The sequence below is a fragment of the Anomaloglossus baeobatrachus genome, chromosome 9 (assembly GCF_048569485.1).
Source record: "Anomaloglossus baeobatrachus isolate aAnoBae1 chromosome 9, aAnoBae1.hap1, whole genome shotgun sequence".
Classification (NCBI taxonomy): Eukaryota; Metazoa; Chordata; class Amphibia; order Anura; family Aromobatidae; genus Anomaloglossus; species Anomaloglossus baeobatrachus.
Genome location: NC_134361.1, coordinates 165,006,211 through 165,033,250, shown reverse-complemented (window position 1 = coordinate 165,033,250; position 27,040 = coordinate 165,006,211). Strand labels below are relative to the sequence as shown.

Here is a 27,040-nt window from a genome sequence, read left to right as displayed (position 1 = left end):
TACTAAAGAGATCATCATTACTCAAAGAAAACCCCAAAAACCAATGCATGATAGGAATAAACAGGTAACTTTCTTTGGAGTGGAAGCGGAGAGATCGCACCAGATGCCAATTCTAGATCTTATCACACCTGTGGTCACTGCAGCAGCAGGTGAATCCACTTTGTCCAAAAGGGATCTATTCCATTCAATTGCAAATGATCTAGATAAGACAGAGAACTGCAGCACGGGACATAGCCGAGTTGGTCAGGTTGAGTGGTGATGAGTTTGCTATTTGGATGAATAAAGAAAGTCAAAAGTGTGAAAGATAAAAAACAAAAGGAGGAAGTGTGAAAAGTGAATGGGCCAAATTGAGGTGCATATGAAGACGTATGCTTTCTTCCAATTCATTAAACCGGGCTAATATGAATCAGGTGAATTGAGTTCTGCTTTTGGAAACTGGGTTAAGAAGGGGTGCACCGGTCCTGGAGGTACTGCAATACCAGGTCAATGCGTGGAGTGGACAGAGCAAGCTCTTTTTCCATCTCCCTGTTCTAAAAATCCATTTAATATATGGTCCCCAGATAGGGGACGTATCAGATATTAAACTGATAAGAACAGATTTTTGATTTAATGAAGCTTTCCAAAGCACCACAAAAAATGCATGACCGAAGTCACACCAAAAACAGTGCAAAGGCTAGGATTCGTGTGGACCCCACCGTGAGGAGAGGGTCCCCAAAAATCAACCCCGTCCCTCCGAGCCAGAAGGCCACAGCAAGGGTCAGGGATCTTCGGTGCTCCCCCAAGCCGAAGCCTGGTTGAGCCTTGTCGTTGCTCCCAGCGTCCACCCAGGCATCTTACCCAAGTGGAGTAGAGAGCTACTAGTTGTTGGTTTCGCAGCCGAAACTGCCCGGACCGTCAACCGGTGTTGGTTTCTCAGCCCAAGGCTAACCGGACCTCCAACCGGGTGTTGGTTTCTCAGCCGAAGCTGACCCAGACCTCCAACCGGGTGTTGGTTTCTCAGCCGAAGCTGACCCAGACCTCCAACCGGGTGTTAGTTTCTCAGCCCAAAGCTGACCAGACCTCCGACCGGGATTGTAAAAATTTCCCTTCCTAGCCAGAAGGCCGGGATAGGGTAATATGCTCAAAAAGTATGAAAAGGCAAGGTACGGTGTGCTACAGAGCCCAAGGCTTGCCGAGGTCCCAAGCCAGCAAGCTCAGACTCACTCCAGGGTCGTCAGTCCTGGGGCACGTTGTACCATAGCCCCCCACCCTTACTCAGTCTAATAGCCTCGATCCTGGTAGGGCCATGTTTTCCTCTAGATGAATATACTATCCACCCAGAGTACTAGCAAGTGCAACCTTCCAGTGTGCATTGTATCATTGTACTAAGGTGGCCTGGAGCTTAAACCACCTCTTCGAACAACACTACACTTGATCTTAGCCAAAAGGCCGAGAAGCGATAACCAGAATTGGTTTGGGCCTCGAGTGGCACCCTGGCCTATGCCGGACACATCTTAGGGAGAGAGAGCGAGAGGGAGACAAACCCACGCCTACAGAAGACATTTTGTCACCCAAGCCAACCCTTGAAAAGGCTGCTTTGCAGAGCAAAAACAAGAAGAATGGTGCGTTTTGCAGCCGCCGCCCCCCACTGCAATGAATCTGAATAACTCCTCCTTTAGGGCGCAAGCAACTCCCCTCCCCCTTGCAGTCTTTCCAATTCACGATACAAAAAGACGGACAGGACAGGTTGCCTGACTTTCCGTCACTGCCACCCTTTGCCATCCTTACCCGTAGAAAGCCCTTTCATCATCCCCAAACCCTAATCTTTTCCCTTTCCTTCCCAGCCCCCAAACCCTGCCCTCTGTACCCTTCTCACCACCCGCATCCCTTCTCCTGTCATCCCCCTACCACCCGGGAAAAAAAGAGCTTGCCCCCTCCTTACACTAGCCCACCCTCCCACCCAAAGAACAACTTCTGCTGCGCAGCTTGTTTTCTAGGCAGCAGCGCTATTGTGATGTCAGCGGGGGCATTGTGACAAGCCGCCAGTGTTCCGTCTCTTCATGTTGTGCACAGTTCAAACGGAAAATACATCAACAGGCAGACTACAGAAAAACTTACTATCAAAGGTTAGAGGGGGGCTTTCTCAGAGGGCTTTTTACAGTTTTTCTATTCCCAATTAGCCGTTTAAGTGTACTTATTGAAAGTAGTAATTCTTTCATAGGCCGCCCTTTCTTAGTATTTGACGTTCCTTATATTGCGGTATGAGGCTTTGCAGCAGGTTGCAAACATTCATCACCCATGACTGTCCCCAATTGAGCTCAGAAGCTCAATGTCTATCATGACCTCTCTTTTAGAATGTCCAAGAGCAAGCAAACTATTCCTCCAGGAGAGGGCGCCAACAGACTACTAAAGAGATCATCATTACTCAAAGAAAACCCCAAAAACCAATGCATGATAGGAATAAACAGGTAACTTTCTTTGGAGTGGAAGCGGAGAGATCGCACCAGATGCCAATTCTAGATCTTATCACACCTGTGGTCACTGCAGCAGCAGGTGAATCCACTTTGTCCAAAAGGGATCTATTCCATTCAATTGCAAATGATCTAGATAAGACAGAGAACTGCAGCACGGGACATAGCCGAGTTGGTCAGGTTGAGTGGTGATGAGTTTGCTATTTGGATGAATAAAGAAAGTCAAAAGTGTGAAAGATAAAAAACAAAAGGAGGAAGTGTGAAAAGTGAATGGGCCAAATTGAGGTGCATATGAAGACGTATGCTTTCTTCCAATTCATTAAACCGGGCTAATATGAATCAGGTGAATTGAGTTCTGCTTTTGGAAACTGGGTTAAGAAGGGGTGCACCGGTCCTGGAGGTACTGCAATACCAGGTCAATGCGTGGAGTGGACAGAGCAAGCTCTTTTTCCATCTCCCTGTTCTAAAAATCCATTTAATATATGGTCCCCAGATAGGGGACGTATCAGATATTAAACTGATAAGAACAGATACTACACTTGATCTTAGCCAAAAGGCCGAGAAGCGATAACCAGAATTGGTTTGGGCCTCGAGTGGCACCCTGGCCTATGCCGGACACATCTTAGGGAGAGAGAGCGAGAGGGAGACAAACCCACGCCTACAGAAGACATTTTGTCACCCAAGCCAACCCTTGAAAAGGCTGCTTTGCAGAGCAAAAACAAGAAGAATGGTGCGTTTTGCAGCCGCCGCCCCCCACTGCAATGAATCTGAATAACTCCTCCTTTAGGGCGCAAGCAACTCCCCTCCCCCTTGCAGTCTTTCCAATTCACGATACAAAAAGACGGACAGGACAGGTTGCCTGACTTTCCGTCACTGCCACCCTTTGCCATCCTTACCCGTAGAAAGCCCTTTCATCATCCCCAAACCCTAATCTTTTCCCTTTCCTTCCCAGCCCCCAAACCCTGCCCTCTGTACCCTTCTCACCACCCGCATCCCTTCTCCTGTCATCCCCCTACCACCCGGGAAAAAAAGAGCTTGCCCCCTCCTTACACTAGCCCACCCTCCCACCCAAAGAACAACTTCTGCTGCGCAGCTTGTTTTCTAGGCAGCAGCGCTATTGTGATGTCAGCGGGGGCATTGTGACAAGCCGCCAGTGTTCCGTCTCTTCATGTTGTGCACAGTTCAAACGGAAAATACATCAACAGGCAGACTACAGAAAAACTTACTATCAAAGGTTAGAGGGGGGCTTTCTCAGAGGGCTTTTTACAGTTTTTCTATTCCCAATTAGCCGTTTAAGTGTACTTATTGAAAGTAGTAATTCTTTCATAGGCCGCCCTTTCTTAGTATTTGACGTTCCTTATATTGCGGTATGAGGCTTTGCAGCAGGTTGCAAACATTCATCACCCATGACTGTCCCCAATTGAGCTCAGAAGCTCAATGTCTATCATGACCTCTCTTTTAGAATGTCCAAGAGCAAGCAAACTATTCCTCCAGGAGAGGGCGCCAACAGACTACTAAAGAGATCATCATTACTCAAAGAAAACCCCAAAAACCAATGCATGATAGGAATAAACAGGTAACTTTCTTTGGAGTGGAAGCGGAGAGATCGCACCAGATGCCAATTCTAGATCTTATCACACCTGTGGTCACTGCAGCAGCAGGTGAATCCACTTTGTCCAAAAGGAATCTATTCCATTCAATTGCAAATGATCTAGATAAGACAGAGAACTGCAGCACGGGACATAGCCGAGTTGGTCAGGTTGAGTGGTGATGAGTTTGCTATTTGGATGAATAAAGAAAGTCAAAAGTGTGAAAGATAAAAAACAAAAGGAGGAAGTGTGAAAAGTGAATGGGCCAAATTGAGGTGCATATGAAGACGTATGCTTTCTTCCAATTCATTAAACCGGGCTAATATGAATCAGGTGAATTGAGTTCTGCTTTTGGAAACTGGGTTAAGAAGGGGTGCACCGGTCCTGGAGGTACTGCAATACCAGGTCAATGCGTGGAGTGGACAGAGCAAGCTCTTTTTCCATCTCCCTGTTCTAAAAATCCATTTAATATATGGTCCCCAGATAGGGGACGTATCAGATATTAAACTGATAAGAACAGATTTTTGATTTAATGAAGCTTTCCAAAGCACCGCAAAAAATGCATGACCGAAGTCACACCAAAAACAGTGCAAAGGCTAGGATTCGTGTGGACCCCTCCGTGAGGAGAGGGTCCCCAAAAATCAACCCCGTCCCTCCGAGCCAGAAGGCCACAGCAAGGGTCAGGGATCTTCGGTGCTCCCCCAAGCCGAAGCCTGGTTGAGCCTTGTCGTTGCTCCCAGCGTCCATCCAGGCATCTTACCCAAGTGGAGTAGAGAGCTACTAGTTGTTGGTTTCGCAGCCGAAACTGCCCGGACCGTCAACCGGTGTTGGTTTCTCAGCCCAAGGCTAACCGGACCTCCAACCGGGTGTTGGTTTCTCAGCCGAAGCTGACCCGGACCTCCAACCGGGTGTTGATTTCTCAGCCGAAGCTGACCCGGACCTCCAACCGGGTGTTGGTTTCTCAGCCGAAGCTGACCCGGACCTCCAACCGGGTGTTGGTTTCTCAGCCAAAGCTGACCCGGACCTCCAACCGGGTGTTGGTTTCTCAGCCCAAAGCTGAACGGACCTCCGACCATGATTATAAAAATTTCCCTTCCTAGCCAGAAGGCCGGGATAGAGCAATATGCTCAGAAAGTATGAAAGGGCAAGGTACGGTGTGCTACAGAGCCCAAGGCTCGCCGGGGTCCCAAGCCAGCAAGCTCAGACTCACTCCAGGGTCGTCAATCCTGGGGCACATTGCACCATAGCCCCCACACTTACTCAGTCTAATAGCCTCGATCCTGGTAGGGCCATGGTTTCCTCTAGATGGATATACTATCCTCCCAAAGTACTAACAAGCGCAACCTTCCAGTGTGCATTGCATCATTGTACTAAGGTGGCCGGAGCCTTAAACCACCTTTTCGAACGATACTACACTTGATCTTAGCCAAAAGGCCGAGAAGCGATAACCAGAATTGGTTTGGGCCTCGAGTGGCACCCTGGCCTATGTCGGACACATCTTAGGGAGAGAGAGCGAGAGGGAGACAAACCCACGCCTACAGAAGACATTTTGTCACCCAAGCCAACCCTTGAAAAGGCTGCTTTGCAGAGCAAAAACAAGAAGAATGGTGCGTTTTGCAGCCGCCGCCCCCCACTGCAATGAATCTGAATAACTCCTCCTTTAGGGCGCAAGCAACTCCCCTCCCCCTTGCAGTCTTTCCAATTCACGATACAAAAAGACGGACAGGACAGGTTGCCTGACTTTCCGTCACTGCCACCCTTTGCCATCCTTACCCGTAGAAAGCCCTTTCATCATCCCCAAACCCTAATCTTTTCCCTTTCCTTCCCAGCCCCCAAACCCTGCCCTCTGTACCCTTCTCACCACCCGCATCCCTTCTCCTGTCATCCCCCTACCACCCGGGAAAAAAAGAGCTTGCCCCCTCCTTACACTAGCCCACCCTCCCACCCAAAGAACAACTTCTGCTGCGCAGCTTGTTTTCTAGGCAGCAGCGCTATTGTGATGTCAGCGGGGGCATTGTGACAAGCCGCCAGTGTTCCGTCTCTTCATGTTGTGCACAGTTCAAACGGAAAATACATCAACAGGCAGACTACAGAAAAACTTACTATCAAAGGTTAGAGGGGGGCTTTCTCAGAGGGCTTTTTACAGTTTTTCTATTCCCAATTAGCCGTTTAAGTGTACTTATTGAAAGTAGTAATTCTTTCATAGGCCGCCCTTTCTTAGTATTTGACGTTCCTTATATTGCGGTATGAGGCTTTGCAGCAGGTTGCAAACATTCATCACCCATGACTGTCCCCAATTGAGCTCAGAAGCTCAATGTCTATCATGACCTCTCTTTTAGAATGTCCAAGAGCAAGCAAACTATTCCTCCAGGAGAGGGCGCCAACAGACTACTAAAGAGATCATCATTACTCAAAGAAAACCCCAAAAACCAATGCATGATAGGAATAAACAGGTAACTTTCTTTGGAGTGGAAGCGGAGAGATCGCACCAGATGCCAATTCTAGATCTTATCACACCTGTGGTCACTGCAGCAGCAGGTGAATCCACTTTGTCCAAAAGGGATCTATTCCATTCAATTGCAAATGATCTAGATAAGACAGAGAACTGCAGCACGGGACATAGCCGAGTTGGTCAGGTTGAGTGGTGATGAGTTTGCTATTTGGATGAATAAAGAAAGTCAAAAGTGTGAAAGATAAAAAACAAAAGGAGGAAGTGTGAAAAGTGAATGGGCCAAATTGAGGTGCATATGAAGACGTATGCTTTCTTCCAATTCATTAAACCGGGCTAATATGAATCAGGTGAATTGAGTTCTGCTTTTGGAAACTGGGTTAAGAAGGGGTGCACCGTTCCTGGAGGTACTGCAATACCAGGTCAATGCGTGGAGTGGACAGAGCAAGCTATTTTTCCATCTCCCTGTTCTAAAAATCCATTTAATATATGGTCCCCAGATAGGGGACGTATCAGATATTAAACTGATAAGAACAGATTTTTTTTTTTTTTTTTTTTTTTTTTTTGAAGGATGAGTTCGAAAATAATAAAGTGATCGCCTCTCGTTGCCCAGGTAACTGTCCGTCACAAGAGGGCTATGACATCCTACGATGCACACTCCCCCAAGGCCAGCAGTTGTGCAATACCCTGGCACCTTTCAGCACCAACCAAGGTAGTACCCTCCCAAACTACACTTGATCTTAGCCAAAAGGCCGAGAAGCGATAACCAGAATTGGTTTGGGCCTCGAGTGGCACCCTGGCCTATGCCGGACACATCTTAGGGAGAGAGAGCGAGAGGGAGACAAACCCACGCCTACAGAAGACATTTTGTCACCCAAGCCAACCCTTGAAAAGGCTGCTTTGCAGAGCAAAAACAAGAAGAATGGTGCGTTTTGCAGCCGCCGCCCCCCACTGCAATGAATCTGAATAACTCCTCCTTTAGGGCGCAAGCAACTCCCCTCCCCCTTGCAGTCTTTCCAATTCACGATACAAAAAGACGGACAGGACAGGTTGCCTGACTTTCCGTCACTGCCACCCTTTGCCATCCTTACCCGTAGAAAGCCCTTTCATCATCCCCAAACCCTAATCTTTTCCCTTTCCTTCCCAGCCCCCAAACCCTGCCCTCTGTACCCTTCTCACCACCCGCATCCCTTCTCCTGTCATCCCCCTACCACCCGGGAAAAAAAGAGCTTGCCCCCTCCTTACACTAGCCCACCCTCCCACCCAAAGAACAACTTCTGCTGCGCAGCTTGTTTTCTAGGCAGCAGCGCTATTGTGATGTCAGCGGGGGCATTGTGACAAGCCGCCAGTGTTCCGTCTCTTCATGTTGTGCACAGTTCAAACGGAAAATACATCAACAGGCAGACTACAGAAAAACTTACTATCAAAGGTTAGAGGGGGGCTTTCTCAGAGGGCTTTTTACAGTTTTTCTATTCCCAATTAGCCGTTTAAGTGTACTTATTGAAAGTAGTAATTCTTTCATAGGCCGCCCTTTCTTAGTATTTGACGTTCCTTATATTGCGGTATGAGGCTTTGCAGCAGGTTGCAAACATTCATCACCCATGACTGTCCCCAATTGAGCTCAGAAGCTCAATGTCTATCATGACCTCTCTTTTAGAATGTCCAAGAGCAAGCAAACTATTCCTCCAGGAGAGGGCGCCAACAGACTACTAAAGAGATCATCATTACTCAAAGAAAACCCCAAAAACCAATGCATGATAGGAATAAACTGGTAACTTTCTTTGGAGTGGAAGCGGAGAGATCGCACCAGATGCCAATTCTAGATCTTATCACACCTGTGGTCACTGCAGCAGCAGGTGAATCCACTTTGTCCAAAAGGGATCTATTCCATTCAATTGCAAATGATCTAGATAAGACAGAGAACTGCAGCACGGGACATAGCCGAGTTGGTCAGGTTGAGTGGTGATGAGTTTGCTATTTGGATGAATAAAGAAAGTCAAAAGTGTGAAAGATAAAAAACAAAAGGAGGAAGTGTGAAAAGTGAATGGGCCAAATTGAGGTGCATATGAAGACGTATGCTTTCTTCCAATTCATTAAACCGGGCTAATATGAATCAGGTGAATTGAGTTCTGCTTTTGGAAACTGGGTTAAGAAGGGGTGCACCGGTCCTGGAGGTACTGCAATACCAGGTCAATGCGTGGAGTGGACAGAGCAAGCTCTTTTTCCATCTCCCTGTTCTAAAAATCCATTTAATATATGGTCCCCAGATAGGGGACGTATCAGATATTAAACTGATAAGAACAGATTTTTGATTTAATGAAGCTTTCCAAAGCACCACAAAAAATGCATGACCGAAGTCACACCAAAAACAGTGCAAAGGCTAGGATTCGTGTGGACCCCACCGTGAGGAGAGGGTCCCCAAAAATCAACCCCGTCCCTCCGAGCCAGAAGGCCACAGCAAGGGTCAGGGATCTTCGGTGCTCCCCCAAGCCGAAGCCTGGTTGAGCCTTGTCGTTGCTCCCAGCGTCCACCCAGGCATCTTACCCAAGTGGAGTAGAGAGCTACTAGTTGTTGGTTTCGCAGCCGAAACTGCCCGGACCGTCAACCGGTGTTGGTTTCTCAGCCCAAGGCTAACCGGACCTCCAACCGGGTGTTGGTTTCTCAGCCGAAGCTGACCCAGACCTCCAACCGGGTGTTGGTTTCTCAGCCGAAGCTGACCCAGACCTCCAACCGGGTGTTAGTTTCTCAGCCCAAAGCTGACCAGACCTCCGACCGGGATTGTAAAAATTTCCCTTCCTAGCCAGAAGGCCGGGATAGGGTAATATGCTCAAAAAGTATGAAAAGGCAAGGTACGGTGTGCTACAGAGCCCAAGGCTTGCCGGGGTCCCAAGCCAGCAAGCTCAGACTCACTCCAGGGTCGTCAGTCCTGGGGCACGTTGTACCATAGCCCCCCACCCTTACTCAGTCTAATAGCCTCGATCCTGGTAGGGCCATGTTTTCCTCTAGATGAATATACTATCCACCCAGAGTACTAGCAAGTGCAACCTTCCAGTGTGCATTGTATCATTGTACTAAGGTGGCCTGGAGCTTAAACCACCTCTTCGAACAACACTACACTTGATCTTAGCCAAAAGGCCGAGAAGCGATAACCAGAATTGGTTTGGGCCTCGAGTGGCACCCTGGCCTATGCCGGACACATCTTAGGGAGAGAGAGCGAGAGGGAGACAAACCCACGCCTACAGAAGACATTTTGTCACCCAAGCCAACCCTTGAAAAGGCTGCTTTGCAGAGCAAAAACAAGAAGAATGGTGCGTTTTGCAGCCGCCGCCCCCCACTGCAATGAATCTGAATAACTCCTCCTTTAGGGCGCAAGCAACTCCCCTCCCCCTTGCAGTCTTTCCAATTCACGATACAAAAAGACGGACAGGACAGGTTGCCTGACTTTCCGTCACTGCCACCCTTTGCCATCCTTACCCGTAGAAAGCCCTTTCATCATCCCCAAACCCTAATCTTTTCCCTTTCCTTCCCAGCCCCCAAACCCTGCCCTCTGTACCCTTCTCACCACCCGCATCCCTTCTCCTGTCATCCCCCTACCACCCGGGAAAAAAAGAGCTTGCCCCCTCCTTACACTAGCCCACCCTCCCACCCAAAGAACAACTTCTGCTGCGCAGCTTGTTTTCTAGGCAGCAGCGCTATTGTGATGTCAGCGGGGGCATTGTGACAAGCCGCCAGTGTTCCGTCTCTTCATGTTGTGCACAGTTCAAACGGAAAATACATCAACAGGCAGACTACAGAAAAACTTACTATCAAAGGTTAGAGGGGGGCTTTCTCAGAGGGCTTTTTACAGTTTTTCTATTCCCAATTAGCCGTTTAAGTGTACTTATTGAAAGTAGTAATTCTTTCATAGGCCGCCCTTTCTTAGTATTTGACGTTCCTTATATTGCGGTATGAGGCTTTGCAGCAGGTTGCAAACATTCATCACCCATGACTGTCCCCAATTGAGCTCAGAAGCTCAATGTCTATCATGACCTCTCTTTTAGAATGTCCAAGAGCAAGCAAACTATTCCTCCAGGAGAGGGCGCCAACAGACTACTAAAGAGATCATCATTACTCAAAGAAAACCCCAAAAACCAATGCATGATAGGAATAAACAGGTAACTTTCTTTGGAGTGGAAGCGGAGAGATCGCACCAGATGCCAATTCTAGATCTTATCACACCTGTGGTCACTGCAGCAGCAGGTGAATCCACTTTGTCCAAAAGGGATCTATTCCATTCAATTGCAAATGATCTAGATAAGACAGAGAACTGCAGCACGGGACATAGCCGAGTTGGTCAGGTTGAGTGGTGATGAGTTTGCTATTTGGATGAATAAAGAAAGTCAAAAGTGTGAAAGATAAAAAACAAAAGGAGGAAGTGTGAAAAGTGAATGGGCCAAATTGAGGTGCATATGAAGACGTATGCTTTCTTCCAATTCATTAAACCGGGCTAATATGAATCAGGTGAATTGAGTTCTGCTTTTGGAAACTGGGTTAAGAAGGGGTGCACCGGTCCTGGAGGTACTGCAATACCAGGTCAATGCGTGGAGTGGACAGAGCAAGCTCTTTTTCCATCTCCCTGTTCTAAAAATCCATTTAATATATGGTCCCCAGATAGGGGACGTATCAGATATTAAACTGATAAGAACAGATACTACACTTGATCTTAGCCAAAAGGCCGAGAAGCGATAACCAGAATTGGTTTGGGCCTCGAGTGGCACCCTGGCCTATGCCGGACACATCTTAGGGAGAGAGAGCGAGAGGGAGACAAACCCACGCCTACAGAAGACATTTTGTCACCCAAGCCAACCCTTGAAAAGGCTGCTTTGCAGAGCAAAAACAAGAAGAATGGTGCGTTTTGCAGCCGCCGCCCCCCACTGCAATGAATCTGAATAACTCCTCCTTTAGGGCGCAAGCAACTCCCCTCCCCCTTGCAGTCTTTCCAATTCACGATACAAAAAGACGGACAGGACAGGTTGCCTGACTTTCCGTCACTGCCACCCTTTGCCATCCTTACCCGTAGAAAGCCCTTTCATCATCCCCAAACCCTAATCTTTTCCCTTTCCTTCCCAGCCCCCAAACCCTGCCCTCTGTACCCTTCTCACCACCCGCATCCCTTCTCCTGTCATCCCCCTACCACCCGGGAAAAAAAGAGCTTGCCCCCTCCTTACACTAGCCCACCCTCCCACCCAAAGAACAACTTCTGCTGCGCAGCTTGTTTTCTAGGCAGCAGCGCTATTGTGATGTCAGCGGGGGCATTGTGACAAGCCGCCAGTGTTCCGTCTCTTCATGTTGTGCACAGTTCAAACGGAAAATACATCAACAGGCAGACTACAGAAAAACTTACTATCAAAGGTTAGAGGGGGGCTTTCTCAGAGGGCTTTTTACAGTTTTTCTATTCCCAATTAGCCGTTTAAGTGTACTTATTGAAAGTAGTAATTCTTTCATAGGCCGCCCTTTCTTAGTATTTGACGTTCCTTATATTGCGGTATGAGGCTTTGCAGCAGGTTGCAAACATTCATCACCCATGACTGTCCCCAATTGAGCTCAGAAGCTCAATGTCTATCATGACCTCTCTTTTAGAATGTCCAAGAGCAAGCAAACTATTCCTCCAGGAGAGGGCGCCAACAGACTACTAAAGAGATCATCATTACTCAAAGAAAACCCCAAAAACCAATGCATGATAGGAATAAACAGGTAACTTTCTTTGGAGTGGAAGCGGAGAGATCGCACCAGATGCCAATTCTAGATCTTATCACACCTGTGGTCACTGCAGCAGCAGGTGAATCCACTTTGTCCAAAAGGGATCTATTCCATTCAATTGCAAATGATCTAGATAAGACAGAGAACTGCAGCACGGGACATAGCCGAGTTGGTCAGGTTGAGTGGTGATGAGTTTGCTATTTGGATGAATAAAGAAAGTCAAAAGTGTGAAAGATAAAAAACAAAAGGAGGAAGTGTGAAAAGTGAATGGGCCAAATTGAGGTGCATATGAAGACGTATGCTTTCTTCCAATTCATTAAACCGGGCTAATATGAATCAGGTGAATTGAGTTCTGCTTTTGGAAACTGGGTTAAGAAGGGGTGCACCGGTCCTGGAGGTACTGCAATACCAGGTCAATGCGTGGAGTGGACAGAGCAAGCTCTTTTTCCATCTCCCTGTTCTAAAAATCCATTTAATATATGGTCCCCAGATAGGGGACGTATCAGATATTAAACTGATAAGAACAGATTTTTGATTTAATGAAGCTTTCCAAAGCACCACAAAAAATGCATGACCGAAGTCACACCAAAAACAGTGCAAAGGCTAGGATTCGTGTGGACCCCACCGTGAGGAGAGGGTCCCCAAAAATCAACCCCGTCCCTCCGAGCCAGAAGGCCACAGCAAGGGTCAGGGATCTTCGGTGCTCCCCCAAGCCGAAGCCTGGTTGAGCCTTGTCGTTGCTCCCAGCGTCCACCCAGGCATCTTACCCAAGTGGAGTAGAGAGCTACTAGTTGTTGGTTTCGCAGCCGAAACTGCCCGGACCGTCAACCGGTGTTGGTTTCTCAGCCCAAGGCTAACCGGACCTCCAACCGGGTGTTGGTTTCTCAGCCGAAGCTGACCCAGACCTCCAACCGGGTGTTGGTTTCTCAGCCGAAGCTGACCCAGACCTCCAACCGGGTGTTAGTTTCTCAGCCCAAAGCTGACCAGACCTCCGACCGGGATTGTAAAAATTTCCCTTCCTAGCCAGAAGGCCGGGATAGGGTAATATGCTCAAAAAGTATGAAAAGGCAAGGTACGGTGTGCTACAGAGCCCAAGGCTTGCCGGGGTCCCAAGCCAGCAAGCTCAGACTCACTCCAGGGTCGTCAGTCCTGGGGCACGTTGTACCATAGCCCCCCACCCTTACTCAGTCTAATAGCCTCGATCCTGGTAGGGCCATGTTTTCCTCTAGATGAATATACTATCCACCCAGAGTACTAGCAAGTGCAACCTTCCAGTGTGCATTGTATCATTGTACTAAGGTGGCCTGGAGCTTAAACCACCTCTTCGAACAACACTACACTTGATCTTAGCCAAAAGGCCGAGAAGCGATAACCAGAATTGGTTTGGGCCTCGAGTGGCACCCTGGCCTATGCCGGACACATCTTAGGGAGAGAGAGCGAGAGGGAGACAAACCCACGCCTACAGAAGACATTTTGTCACCCAAGCCAACCCTTGAAAAGGCTGCTTTGCAGAGCAAAAACAAGAAGAATGGTGCGTTTTGCAGCCGCCGCCCCCCACTGCAATGAATCTGAATAACTCCTCCTTTAGGGCGCAAGCAACTCCCCTCCCCCTTGCAGTCTTTCCAATTCACGATACAAAAAGACGGACAGGACAGGTTGCCTGACTTTCCGTCACTGCCACCCTTTGCCATCCTTACCCGTAGAAAGCCCTTTCATCATCCCCAAACCCTAATCTTTTCCCTTTCCTTCCCAGCCCCCAAACCCTGCCCTCTGTACCCTTCTCACCACCCGCATCCCTTCTCCTGTCATCCCCCTACCACCCGGGAAAAAAAGAGCTTGCCCCCTCCTTACACTAGCCCACCCTCCCACCCAAAGAACAACTTCTGCTGCGCAGCTTGTTTTCTAGGCAGCAGCGCTATTGTGATGTCAGCGGGGGCATTGTGACAAGCCGCCAGTGTTCCGTCTCTTCATGTTGTGCACAGTTCAAACGGAAAATACATCAACAGGCAGACTACAGAAAAACTTACTATCAAAGGTTAGAGGGGGGCTTTCTCAGAGGGCTTTTTACAGTTTTTCTATTCCCAATTAGCCGTTTAAGTGTACTTATTGAAAGTAGTAATTCTTTCATAGGCCGCCCTTTCTTAGTATTTGACGTTCCTTATATTGCGGTATGAGGCTTTGCAGCAGGTTGCAAACATTCATCACCCATGACTGTCCCCAATTGAGCTCAGAAGCTCAATGTCTATCATGACCTCTCTTTTAGAATGTCCAAGAGCAAGCAAACTATTCCTCCAGGAGAGGGCGCCAACAGACTACTAAAGAGATCATCATTACTCAAAGAAAACCCCAAAAACCAATGCATGATAGGAATAAACAGGTAACTTTCTTTGGAGTGGAAGCGGAGAGATCGCACCAGATGCCAATTCTAGATCTTATCACACCTGTGGTCACTGCAGCAGCAGGTGAATCCACTTTGTCCAAAAGGGATCTATTCCATTCAATTGCAAATGATCTAGATAAGACAGAGAACTGCAGCACGGGACATAGCCGAGTTGGTCAGGTTGAGTGGTGATGAGTTTGCTATTTGGATGAATAAAGAAAGTCAAAAGTGTGAAAGATAAAAAACAAAAGGAGGAAGTGTGAAAAGTGAATGGGCCAAATTGAGGTGCATATGAAGACGTATGCTTTCTTCCAATTCATTAAACCGGGCTAATATGAATCAGGTGAATTGAGTTCTGCTTTTGGAAACTGGGTTAAGAAGGGGTGCACCGGTCCTGGAGGTACTGCAATACCAGGTCAATGCGTGGAGTGGACAGAGCAAGCTCTTTTTCCATCTCCCTGTTCTAAAAATCCATTTAATATATGGTCCCCAGATAGGGGACGTATCAGATATTAAACTGATAAGAACAGATACTACACTTGATCTTAGCCAAAAGGCCGAGAAGCGATAACCAGAATTGGTTTGGGCCTCGAGTGGCACCCTGGCCTATGCCGGACACATCTTAGGGAGAGAGAGCGAGAGGGAGACAAACCCACGCCTACAGAAGACATTTTGTCACCCAAGCCAACCCTTGAAAAGGCTGCTTTGCAGAGCAAAAACAAGAAGAATGGTGCGTTTTGCAGCCGCCGCCCCCCACTGCAATGAATCTGAATAACTCCTCCTTTAGGGCGCAAGCAACTCCCCTCCCCCTTGCAGTCTTTCCAATTCACGATACAAAAAGACGGACAGGACAGGTTGCCTGACTTTCCGTCACTGCCACCCTTTGCCATCCTTACCCGTAGAAAGCCCTTTCATCATCCCCAAACCCTAATCTTTTCCCTTTCCTTCCCAGCCCCCAAACCCTGCCCTCTGTACCCTTCTCACCACCCGCATCCCTTCTCCTGTCATCCCCCTACCACCCGGGAAAAAAAGAGCTTGCCCCCTCCTTACACTAGCCCACCCTCCCACCCAAAGAACAACTTCTGCTGTGCAGCTTGTTTTCTAGGCAGCAGCGCTATTGTGATGTCAGCGGGGGCATTGTGACAAGCCGCCAGTGTTCCGTCTCTTCATGTTGTGCACAGTTCAAACGGAAAATACATCAACAGGCAGACTACAGAAAAACTTACTATCAAAGGTTAGAGGGGGGCTTTCTCAGAGGGCTTTTTACAGTTTTTCTATTCCCAATTAGCCGTTTAAGTGTACTTATTGAAAGTAGTAATTCTTTCATAGGCCGCCCTTTCTTAGTATTTGACGTTCCTTATATTGCGGTATGAGGCTTTGCAGCAGGTTGCAAACATTCATCACCCATGACTGTCCCCAATTGAGCTCAGAAGCTCAATGTCTATCATGACCTCTCTTTTAGAATGTCCAAGAGCAAGCAAACTATTCCTCCAGGAGAGGGCGCCAACAGACTACTAAAGAGATCATCATTACTCAAAGAAAACCCCAAAAACCAATGCATGATAGGAATAAACAGGTAACTTTCTTTGGAGTGGAAGCGGAGAGATCGCACCAGATGCCAATTCTAGATCTTATCACACCTGTGGTCACTGCAGCAGCAGGTGAATCCACTTTGTCCAAAAGGGATCTATTCCATTCAATTGCAAATGATCTAGATAAGACAGAGAACTGCAGCACGGGACATAGCCGAGTTGGTCAGGTTGAGTGGTGATGAGTTTGCTATTTGGATGAATAAAGAAAGTCAAAAGTGTGAAAGATAAAAAACAAAAGGAGGAAGTGTGAAAAGTGAATGGGCCAAATTGAGGTGCATATGAAGACGTATGCTTTCTTCCAATTCATTAAACCGGGCTAATATGAATCAGGTGAATTGAGTTCTGCTTTTGGAAACTGGGTTAAGAAGGGGTGCACCGGTCCTGGAGGTACTGCAATACCAGGTCAATGCGTGGAGTGGACAGAGCAAGCTCTTTTTCCATCTCCCTGTTCTAAAAATCCATTTAATATATGGTCCCCAGATAGGGGACGTATCAGATATTAAACTGATAAGAACAGATACTACACTTGATCTTAGCCAAAAGGCCGAGAAGCGATAACCAGAATTGGTTTGGGCCTCGAGTGGCACCCTGGCCTATGCCGGACACATCTTAGGGAGAGAGAGCGAGAGGGAGACAAACCCACGCCTACAGAAGACATTTTGTCACCCAAGCCAACCCTTGAAAAGGCTGCTTTGCAGAGCAAAAACAAGAAGAATGGTGCGTTTTGCAGCCGCCGCCCCCCACTGCAATGAATCTGAATAACTCCTCCTTTAGGGCGCAAGCAACTCCCCTCCCCCTTGCAGTCTTTCCAATTCACGATACAAAAAGACGGACAGGACAGGTTGCCTGACTTTCCGTCACTGCCACCCTTTGCCATCCTTACCCGTAGAAAGCCCTTTCATCATCCCCAAACCCTAATCTTTTCCCTTTCCTTCCCAGCCCCCAAACCCTGCCCTCTGTACCCTTCTCACCACCCGCATCCCTTCTCCTGTCATCCCCCTACCACCCGGGAAAAAAAGAGCTTGCCCCCTCCTTACACTAGCCCACCCTCCCACCCAAAGAACAACTTCTGCTGCGCAGCTTGTTTTCTAGGCAGCAGCGCTATTGTGATGTCAGCGGGGGCATTGTGACAAGCCGCCAGTGTTCCGTCTCTTCATGTTGTGCACAGTTCAAACGGAAAATACATCAACAGGCAGACTACAGAAAAACTTACTATCAAAGGTTAGAGGGGGGCTTTCTCAGAGGGCTTTTTACAGTTTTTCTATTCCCAATTAGCCGTTTAAGTGTACTTATTGAAAGTAGTAATTCTTTCATAGGCCGCCCTTTCTTAGTATTTGACGTTCCTTATATTGCGGTATGAGGCTTTGCAGCAGGTTGCAAACATTCATCACCCATGACTGTCCCCAATTGAGCTCAGAAGCTCAATGTCTATCATGACCTCTCTTTTAGAATGTCCAAGAGCAAGCAAACTATTCCTCCAGGAGAGGGCGCCAACAGACTACTAAAGAGATCATCATTACTCAAAGAAAACCCCAAAAACCAATGCATGATAGGAATAAACAGGTAACTTTCTTTGGAGTGGAAGCGGAGAGATCGCACCAGATGCCAATTCTAGATCTTATCACACCTGTGGTCACTGCAGCAGCAGGTGAATCCACTTTGTCCAAAAGGGATCTATTCCATTCAATTGCAAATGATCTAGATAAGACAGAGAACTGCAGCACGGGACATAGCCGAGTTGGTCAGGTTGAGTGGTGATGAGTTTGCTATTTGGATGAATAAAGAAAGTCAAAAGTGTGAAAGATAAAAAACAAAAGGAGGAAGTGTGAAAAGTGAATGGGCCAAATTGAGGTGCATATGAAGACGTATGCTTTCTTCCAATTCATTAAACCGGGCTAATATGAATCAGGTGAATTGAGTTCTGCTTTTGGAAACTGGGTTAAGAAGGGGTGCACCGGTCCTGGAGGTACTGCAATACCAGGTCAATGCGTGGAGTGGACAGAGCAAGCTCTTTTTCCATCTCCCTGTTCTAAAAATCCATTTAATATATGGTCCCCAGATAGGGGACGTATCAGATATTAAACTGATAAGAACAGATTTTTGATTTAATGAAGCTTTCCAAAGCACCGCAAAAAATGCATGACCGAAGTCACACCAAAAACAGTGCAAAGGCTAGGATTCGTGTGGACCCCTCCGTGAGGAGAGGGTCCCCAAAAATCAACCCCGTCCCTCCGAGCCAGAAGGCCACAGCAAGGGTCAGGGATCTTCGGTGCTCCCCCAAGCCGAAGCCTGGTTGAGCCTTGTCGTTGCTCCCAGCGTCCATCCAGGCATCTTACCCAAGTGGAGTAGAGAGCTACTAGTTGTTGGTTTCGCAGCCGAAACTGCCCGGACCGTCAACCGGTGTTGGTTTCTCAGCCCAAGGCTAACCGGACCTCCAACCGGGTGTTGGTTTCTCAGCCGAAGCTGACCCGGACCTCCAACCGGGTGTTGGTTTCTCAGCCGAAGCTGACCCGGACCTCCAACCGGGTGTTGGTTTCTCAGCCGAAGCTGACCCGGACCTCCAACCGGGTGTTGGTTTCTCAGCCAAAGCTGACCCGGACCTCCAACCGGGTGTTGGTTTCTCAGCCCAAAGCTGAACGGACCTCCGACCATGATTATAAAAATTTCCCTTCCTAGCCAGAAGGCCGGGATAGAGCAATATGCTCAGAAAGTATGAAAGGGCAAGGTACGGTGTGCTACAGAGCCCAAGGCTCGCCGGGGTCCCAAGCCAGCAAGCTCAGACTCACTCCAGGGTCGTCAATCCTGGGGCACATTGCACCATAGCCCCCACACTTACTCAGTCTAATAGCCTCGATCCTGGTAGGGCCATGGTTTCCTCTAGATGGATATACTATCCTCCCAAAGTACTAACAAGCGCAACCTTCCAGTGTGCATTGCATCATTGTACTAAGGTGGCCGGAGCCTTAAACCACCTTTTCGAACGATACTACACTTGATCTTAGCCAAAAGGCCGAGAAGCGATAACCAGAATTGGTTTGGGCCTCGAGTGGCACCCTGGCCTATGTCGGACACATCTTAGGGAGAGAGAGCGAGAGGGAGACAAACCCACGCCTACAGAAGACATTTTGTCACCCAAGCCAACCCTTGAAAAGGCTGCTTTGCAGAGCAAAAACAAGAAGAATGGTGCGTTTTGCAGCCGCCGCCCCCCACTGCAATGAATCTGAATAACTCCTCCTTTAGGGCGCAAGCAACTCCCCTCCCCCTTGCAGTCTTTCCAATTCACGATACAAAAAGACGGACAGGACAGGTTGCCTGACTTTCCGTCACTGCCACCCTTTGCCATCCTTACCCGTAGAAAGCCCTTTCATCATCCCCAAACCCTAATCTTTTCCCTTTCCTTCCCAGCCCCCAAACCCTGCCCTCTGTACCCTTCTCACCACCCGCATCCCTTCTCCTGTCATCCCCCTACCACCCGGGAAAAAAAGAGCTTGCCCCCTCCTTACACTAGCCCACCCTCCCACCCAAAGAACAACTTCTGCTGCGCAGCTTGTTTTCTAGGCAGCAGCGCTATTGTGATGTCAGCGGGGGCATTGTGACAAGCCGCCAGTGTTCCGTCTCTTCATGTTGTGCACAGTTCAAACGGAAAATACATCAACAGGCAGACTACAGAAAAACTTACTATCAAAGGTTAGAGGGGGGCTTTCTCAGAGGGCTTTTTACAGTTTTTCTATTCCCAATTAGCCGTTTAAGTGTACTTATTGAAAGTAGTAATTCTTTCATAGGCCGCCCTTTCTTAGTATTTGACGTTCCTTATATTGCGGTATGAGGCTTTGCAGCAGGTTGCAAACATTCATCACCCATGACTGTCCCCAATTGAGCTCAGAAGCTCAATGTCTATCATGACCTCTCTTTTAGAATGTCCAAGAGCAAGCAAACTATTCCTCCAGGAGAGGGCGCCAACAGACTACTAAAGAGATCATCATTACTCAAAGAAAACCCCAAAAACCAATGCATGATAGGAATAAACAGGTAACTTTCTTTGGAGTGGAAGCGGAGAGATCGCACCAGATGCCAATTCTAGATCTTATCACACCTGTGGTCACTGCAGCAGCAGGTGAATCCACTTTGTCCAAAAGGGATCTATTCCATTCAATTGCAAATGATCTAGATAAGACAGAGAACTGCAGCACGGGACATAGCCGAGTTGGTCAGGTTGAGTGGTGATGAGTTTGCTATTTGGATGAATAAAGAAAGTCAAAAGTGTGAAAGATAAAAAACAAAAGGAGGAAGTGTGAAAAGTGAATGGGCCAAATTGAGGTGCATATGAAGACGTATGCTTTCTTCCAATTCATTAAACCGGGCTAATATGAATCAGGTGAATTGAGTTCTGCTTTTGGAAACTGGGTTAAGAAGGGGTGCACCGGTCCTGGAGGTACTGCAATACCAGGTAAATGCGTGGAGTGGACAGAGCAAGCTCTTTTTCCATCTCCCTGTTCTAAAAATCCATTTAATATATGGTCCCCAGATAGGGGACGTATCAGATATTAAACTGATAAGAACAGATACTACACTTGATCTTAGCCAAAAGGCCGAGAAGCGATAACCAGAATTGGTTTGGGCCTCGAGTGGCACCCTGGCCTATGCCGGACACATCTTAGGGAGAGAGAGCGAGAGGGAGACAAACCCACGCCTACAGAAGACATTTTGTCACCCAAGCCAACCCTTGAAAAGGCTGCTTTGCAGAGCAAAAACAAGAAGAATGGTGCGTTTTGCAGCCGCCGCCCCCCACTGCAATGAATCTGAATAACTCCTCCTTTAGGGCGCAAGCAACTCCCCTCCCCCTTGCAGTCTTTCCAATTCACGATACAAAAAGACGGACAGGACAGGTTGCCTGACTTTCCGTCACTGCCACCCTTTGCCATCCTTACCCGTAGAAAGCCCTTTCATCATCCCCAAACCCTAATCTTTTCCCTTTCCTTCCCAGCCCCCAAACCCTGCCCTCTGTACCCTTCTCACCACCCGCATCCCTTCTCCTGTCATCCCCCTACCACCCGGGAAAAAAAGAGCTTGCCCCCTCCTTACACTAGCCCACCCTACCACCCAAAGAACAACTTCTGCTGCGCAGCTTGTTTTCTAGGCAGCAGCGCTATTGTGATGTCAGCGGGGGCATTGTGACAAGCCGCCAGTGTTCCGTCTCTTCATGTTGTGCACAGTTCAAACGGAAAATACATCAACAGGCAGACTACAGAAAAACTTACTATCAAAGGTTAGAGGGGGGGCTTTCTCAGAGGGCTTTTTACAGTTTTTCTATTCCCAATTAGCCGTTTAAGTGTACTTATTGAAAGTAGTAATTCTTTCATAGGCCGCCCTTTCTTAGTATTTGACGTTCCTTATATTGCGGTATGAGGCTTTGCAGCAGGTTGCAAACATTCATCACCCATGACTGTCCCCAATTGAGCTCAGAAGCTCAATGTCTATCATGACCTCTCTTTTAGAATGTCCAAGAGCAAGCAAACTATTCCTCCAGGAGAGGGCGCCAACAGACTACTAAAGAGATCATCATTACTCAAAGAAAACCCCAAAAACCAATGCATGATAGGAATAAACAGGTAACTTTCTTTGGAGTGGAAGCGGAGAGATCGCACCAGATGCCAATTCTAGATCTTATCACACCTGTGGTCACTGCAGCAGCAGGTGAATCCACTTTGTCCAAAAGGGATCTATTCCATTCAATTGCAAATGATCTAGATAAGACAGAGAACTGCAGCACGGGACATAGCCGAGTTGGTCAGGTTGAGTGGTGATGAGTTTGCTATTTGGATGAATAAAGAAAGTCAAAAGTGTGAAAGATAAAAAACAAAAGGAGGAAGTGTGAAAAGTGAATGGGCCAAATTGAGGTGCATATGAAGACGTATGCTTTCTTCCAATTCATTAAACCGGGCTAATATGAATCAGGTGAATTGAGTTCTGCTTTTGGAAACTGGGTTAAGAAGGGGTGCACCGGTCCTGGAGGTACTGCAATACCAGGTCAATGCGTGGAGTGGACAGAGCAAGCTCTTTTTCCATCTCCCTGTTCTAAAAATCCATTTAATATATGGTCCCCAGATAGGGGACGTATCAGATATTAAACTGATAAGAACAGATACTACACTTGATCTTAGCCAAAAGGCCGAGAAGCGATAACCAGAATTGGTTTGGGCCTCGAGTGGCACCCTGGCCTATGCCGGACACATCTTAGGGAGAGAGAGCGAGAGGGAGACAAACCCACGCCTACAGAAGACATTTTGTCACCCAAGCCAACCCTTGAAAAGGCTGCTTTGCAGAGCAAAAACAAGAAGAATGGTGCGTTTTGCAGCCGCCGCCCCCCACTGCAATGAATCTGAATAACTCCTCCTTTAGGGCGCAAGCAACTCCCCTCCCCCTTGCAGTCTTTCCAATTCACGATACAAAAAGACGGACAGGACAGGTTGCCTGACTTTCCGTCACTGCCACCCTTTGCCATCCTTACCCGTAGAAAGCCCTTTCATCATCCCCAAACCCTAATCTTTTCCCTTTCCTTCCCAGCCCCCAAACCCTGCCCTCTGTACCCTTCTCACCACCCGCATCCCTTCTCCTGTCATCCCCCTACCACCCGGGAAAAAAAGAGCTTGCCCCCTCCTTACACTAGCCCACCCTCCCACCCAAAGAACAACTTCTGCTGCGCAGCTTGTTTTCTAGGCAGCAGCGCTATTGTGATGTCAGCGGGGGCATTGTGACAAGCCGCCAGTGTTCCGTCTCTTCATGTTGTGCACAGTTCAAACGGAAAATACATCAACAGGCAGACTACAGAAAAACTTACTATCAAAGGTTAGAGGGGGGCTTTCTCAGAGGGCTTTTTACAGTTTTTCTATTCCCAATTAGCCGTTTAAGTGTACTTATTGAAAGTAGTAATTCTTTCATAGGCCGCCCTTTCTTAGTATTTGACGTTCCTTATATTGCGGTATGAGGCTTTGCAGCAGGTTGCAAACATTCATCACCCATGACTGTCCCCAATTGAGCTCAGAAGCTCAATGTCTATCATGACCTCTCTTTTAGAATGTCCAAGAGCAAGCAAACTATTCCTCCAGGAGAGGGCGCCAACAGACTACTAAAGAGATCATCATTACTCAAAGAAAACCCCAAAAACCAATGCATGATAGGAATAAACAGGTAACTTTCTTTGGAGTGGAAGCGGAGAGATCGCACCAGATGCCAATTCTAGATCTTATCACACCTGTGGTCACTGCAGCAGCAGGTGAATCCACTTTGTCCAAAAGGGATCTATTCCATTCAATTGCAAATGATCTAGATAAGACAGAGAACTGCAGCACGGGACATAGCCGAGTTGGTCAGGTTGAGTGGTGATGAGTTTGCTATTTGGATGAATAAAGAAAGTCAAAAGTGTGAAAGATAAAAAACAAAAGGAGGAAGTGTGAAAAGTGAATGGGCCAAATTGAGGTGCATATGAAGACGTATGCTTTCTTCCAATTCATTAAACCGGGCTAATATGAATCAGGTGAATTGAGTTCTGCTTTTGGAAACTGGGTTAAGAAGGGGTGCACCGGTCCTGGAGGTACTGCAATACCAGGTCAATGCGTGGAGTGGACAGAGCAAGCTCTTTTTCCATCTCCCTGTTCTAAAAATCCATTTAATATATGGTCCCCAGATAGGGGACGTATCAGATATTAAACTGATAAGAACAGATTGATTTAATGAAGCTTTCCAAAGCACCACAAAAAATGCATGACCGAAGTCACACCAAAAACAGTGCAAAGGCTAGGATTCGTGTGGACCCCACCGTGAGGAGAGGGTCCCCAAAAATCAACCCCGTCCCTCCGAGCCAGAAGGCCACAGCAAGGGTCAGGGATCTTCGGTGCTCCCCCAAGCCGAAGCCTGGTTGAGCCTTGTCATTGCTCCCAGCGTCCACCCAGGCATCTTACCCAAGTGGAGTAGAGAGCTACTAGTTGTTGGTTTCGCAGCCGAAACTGCCCGGACCGTCAACCGGTGTTGGTTTCTCAGCCCAAGGCTAACCGGACCTCCAACCGGGTGTTGGTTTCTCAGCCGAAGCTGACCCAGACCTCCAACCGGGTGTTGGTTTCTCAGCCGAAGCTGACCCGGACCTCCAACCGGGTGTTAGTTTCTCAGCCCAAAGCTGACCAGACCTCCGACCGGGATTATAAAAATTTCCCTTCCTAGCCAGAAGGCCTGGATAGGGTAATATGCTCAAAAAGTATGAAAAGGCAAGGTACGGTGTGCTACAGAGCCCAAGGCTTGCCGGGGTCCCAAGCCAGCAAGCTCAGACTCACTCCTGGGTCGTCAGTCCTGGGGCACGTTGTACCATAGCCCCCCACCCTTACTCAGTCTAATAGCCTCGATCCTGGTAGGGCCATGTTTTCCTCTAGATGAATATACTATCCACCCAGAGTACTAGCAAGCGCAACCTTCCAGTGTGCATTGTATCATTGTACTAAGGTGGCCTGGAGCTTAAACCACCTCTTCGAACAACACTACACTTGATCTTAGCCAAAAGGCCGAGAAGCGATAACCAGAATTGGTTTGGGCCTCGAGTGGCACCCTGGCCTATGCCGGACACATCTTAGGGAGAGAGAGCGAGAGGGAGACAAACCCACGCCTACAGAAGACATTTTGTCACCCAAGCCAACCCTTGAAAAGGCTGCTTTGCAGAGCAAAAACAAGAAGAATGGTGCGTTTTGCAGCCGCCGCCCCCCACTGCAATGAATCTGAATAACTCCTCCTTTAGGGCGCAAGCAACTCCCCTCCCCCTTGCAGTCTTTCCAATTCACGATACAAAAAGACGGACAGGACAGGTTGCCTGACTTTCCGTCACTGCCACCCTTTGCCATCCTTACCCGTAGAAAGCCCTTTCATCATCCCCAAACCCTAATCTTTTCCCTTTCCTTCCCAGCCCCCAAACCCTGCCCTCTGTACCCTTCTCACCACCCGCATCCCTTCTCCTGTCATCCCCCTACCACCCGGGAAAAAAAGAGCTTGCCCCCTCCTTACACTAGCCCACCCTCCCACCCAAAGAACAACTTCTGCTGCGCAGCTTGTTTTCTAGGCAGCAGCGCTATTGTGATGTCAGCGGGGGCATTGTGACAAGCCGCCAGTGTTCCGTCTCTTCATGTTGTGCACAGTTCAAACGGAAAATACATCAACAGGCAGACTACAGAAAAACTTACTATCAAAGGTTAGAGGGGGGCTTTCTCAGAGGGCTTTTTACAGTTTTTCTATTCCCAATTAGCCGTTTAAGTGTACTTATTGAAAGTAGTAATTCTTTCATAGGCCGCCCTTTCTTAGTATTTGACGTTCCTTATATTGCGGTATGAGGCTTTGCAGCAGGTTGCAAACATTCATCACCCATGACTGTCCCCAATTGAGCTCAGAAGCTCAATGTCTATCATGACCTCTCTTTTAGAATGTCCAAGAGCAAGCAAACTATTCCTCCAGGAGAGGGCGCCAACAGACTACTAAAGAGATCATCATTACTCAAAGAAAACCCCAAAAACCAATGCATGATAGGAATAAACAGGTAACTTTCTTTGGAGTGGAAGCGGAGAGATCGCACCAGATGCCAATTCTAGATCTTATCACACCTGTGGTCACTGCAGCAGCAGGTGAATCCACTTTGTCCAAAAGGGATCTATTCCATTCAATTGCAAATGATCTAGATAAGACAGAGAACTGCAGCACGGGACATAGCCGAGTTGGTCAGGTTGAGTGGTGATGAGTTTGCTATTTGGATGAATAAAGAAAGTCAAAAGTGTGAAAGATAAAAAACAAAAGGAGGAAGTGTGAAAAGTGAATGGGCCAAATTGAGGTGCATATGAAGACGTATGCTTTCTTCCAATTCATTAAACCGGGCTAATATGAATCAGGTGAATTGAGTTCTGCTTTTGGAAACTGGGTTAAGAAGGGGTGCACCGGTCCTGGAGGTACTGCAATACCAGGTCAATGCGTGGAGTGGACAGAGCAAGCTCTTTTTCCATCTCCCTGTTCTAAAAATCCATTTAATATATGGTCCCCAGATAGGGGACGTATCAGATATTAAACTGATAAGAACAGATACTACACTTGATCTTAGCCAAAAGGCCGAGAAGCGATAACCAGAATTGGTTTGGGCCTCGAGTGGCACCCTGGCCTATGCCGGACACATCTTAGGGAGAGAGAGCGAGAGGGAGACAAACCCACGCCTACAGAAGACATTTTGTCACCCAAGCCAACCCTTGAAAAGGCTGCTTTGCAGAGCAAAAACAAGAAGAATGGTGCGTTTTGCAGCCGCCGCCCCCCACTGCAATGAATCTGAATAACTCCTCCTTTAGGGCGCAAGCAACTCCCCTCCCCCTTGCAGTCTTTCCAATTCACGATACAAAAAGACGGACAGGACAGGTTGCCTGACTTTCCGTCACTGCCACCCTTTGCCATCCTTACCCGTAGAAAGCCCTTTCATCATCCCCAAACCCTAATCTTTTCCCTTTCCTTCCCAGCCCCCAAACCCTGCCCTCTGTACCCTTCTCACCACCCGCATCCCTTCTCCTGTCATCCCCCTACCACCCGGGAAAAAAAGAGCTTGCCCCCTCCTTACACTAGCCCACCCTCCCACCCAAAGAACAACTTCTGCTGCGCAGCTTGTTTTCTAGGCAGCAGCGCTATTGTGATGTCAGCGGGGGCATTGTGACAAGCCGCCAGTGTTCCGTCTCTTCATGTTGTGCACAGTTCAAACGGAAAATACATCAACAGGCAGACTACAGAAAAACTTACTATCAAAGGTTAGAGGGGGGCTTTCTCAGAGGGCTTTTTACAGT

At 47.9% G+C, this 27,040-nt stretch overlaps 13 non-coding genes and 3 pseudogenes across 13 annotated transcripts; all 16 read right to left on the bottom strand.

The window, feature by feature from the left end:
* Window positions 1-445: 445 nt before the first annotated feature.
* LOC142253033 (U2 spliceosomal RNA) lies at window positions 446-638 on the bottom strand. Its single transcript, XR_012726364.1, has one exon. It is a non-coding gene; the product is annotated as a U2 spliceosomal RNA (small nuclear RNA).
* Window positions 639-2,828: 2,190 nt separating this feature from the next.
* LOC142252685 (U2 spliceosomal RNA) lies at window positions 2,829-3,019 on the bottom strand. Its single transcript, XR_012726054.1, has one exon. It is a non-coding gene; the product is annotated as a U2 spliceosomal RNA (small nuclear RNA).
* Window positions 3,020-4,407: 1,388 nt separating this feature from the next.
* On the bottom strand, window positions 4,408-4,600 carry LOC142253109 (U2 spliceosomal RNA). Its single transcript, XR_012726429.1, has one exon. It is a non-coding gene; the product is annotated as a U2 spliceosomal RNA (small nuclear RNA).
* A 743-nt stretch (window positions 4,601-5,343) lies between these two features.
* LOC142253722 (U2 spliceosomal RNA) lies at window positions 5,344-5,485 on the bottom strand (annotated as a pseudogene).
* A 1,388-nt stretch (window positions 5,486-6,873) lies between these two features.
* Window positions 6,874-7,084, bottom strand: LOC142253518 (U2 spliceosomal RNA; annotated as a pseudogene).
* A 1,556-nt stretch (window positions 7,085-8,640) lies between these two features.
* LOC142253032 (U2 spliceosomal RNA) lies at window positions 8,641-8,833 on the bottom strand. The gene has a single exon (XR_012726363.1). It is a non-coding gene; the product is annotated as a U2 spliceosomal RNA (small nuclear RNA).
* Window positions 8,834-11,023: 2,190 nt separating this feature from the next.
* On the bottom strand, window positions 11,024-11,214 carry LOC142252684 (U2 spliceosomal RNA). Its single transcript, XR_012726053.1, has one exon. It is a non-coding gene; the product is annotated as a U2 spliceosomal RNA (small nuclear RNA).
* Window positions 11,215-12,602: 1,388 nt separating this feature from the next.
* LOC142253031 (U2 spliceosomal RNA) lies at window positions 12,603-12,795 on the bottom strand. Its single transcript, XR_012726362.1, has one exon. It is a non-coding gene; the product is annotated as a U2 spliceosomal RNA (small nuclear RNA).
* Window positions 12,796-14,985: 2,190 nt separating this feature from the next.
* On the bottom strand, window positions 14,986-15,176 carry LOC142252682 (U2 spliceosomal RNA). Its single transcript, XR_012726051.1, has one exon. It is a non-coding gene; the product is annotated as a U2 spliceosomal RNA (small nuclear RNA).
* A 1,388-nt stretch (window positions 15,177-16,564) lies between these two features.
* Window positions 16,565-16,755, bottom strand: LOC142252681 (U2 spliceosomal RNA). The gene has a single exon (XR_012726050.1). It is a non-coding gene; the product is annotated as a U2 spliceosomal RNA (small nuclear RNA).
* A 1,388-nt stretch (window positions 16,756-18,143) lies between these two features.
* LOC142253108 (U2 spliceosomal RNA) lies at window positions 18,144-18,336 on the bottom strand. The gene has a single exon (XR_012726428.1). It is a non-coding gene; the product is annotated as a U2 spliceosomal RNA (small nuclear RNA).
* Window positions 18,337-19,079: 743 nt separating this feature from the next.
* LOC142253721 (U2 spliceosomal RNA) lies at window positions 19,080-19,221 on the bottom strand (annotated as a pseudogene).
* Window positions 19,222-20,609: 1,388 nt separating this feature from the next.
* Window positions 20,610-20,800, bottom strand: LOC142252897 (U2 spliceosomal RNA). Its single transcript, XR_012726260.1, has one exon. It is a non-coding gene; the product is annotated as a U2 spliceosomal RNA (small nuclear RNA).
* Window positions 20,801-22,189: 1,389 nt separating this feature from the next.
* LOC142252680 (U2 spliceosomal RNA) lies at window positions 22,190-22,380 on the bottom strand. Its single transcript, XR_012726049.1, has one exon. It is a non-coding gene; the product is annotated as a U2 spliceosomal RNA (small nuclear RNA).
* Window positions 22,381-23,768: 1,388 nt separating this feature from the next.
* Window positions 23,769-23,958, bottom strand: LOC142253283 (U2 spliceosomal RNA). The gene has a single exon (XR_012726588.1). It is a non-coding gene; the product is annotated as a U2 spliceosomal RNA (small nuclear RNA).
* A 2,190-nt stretch (window positions 23,959-26,148) lies between these two features.
* Window positions 26,149-26,339, bottom strand: LOC142252679 (U2 spliceosomal RNA). The gene has a single exon (XR_012726048.1). It is a non-coding gene; the product is annotated as a U2 spliceosomal RNA (small nuclear RNA).
* Between the last annotated feature and the right edge of the window lie 701 nt (window positions 26,340-27,040).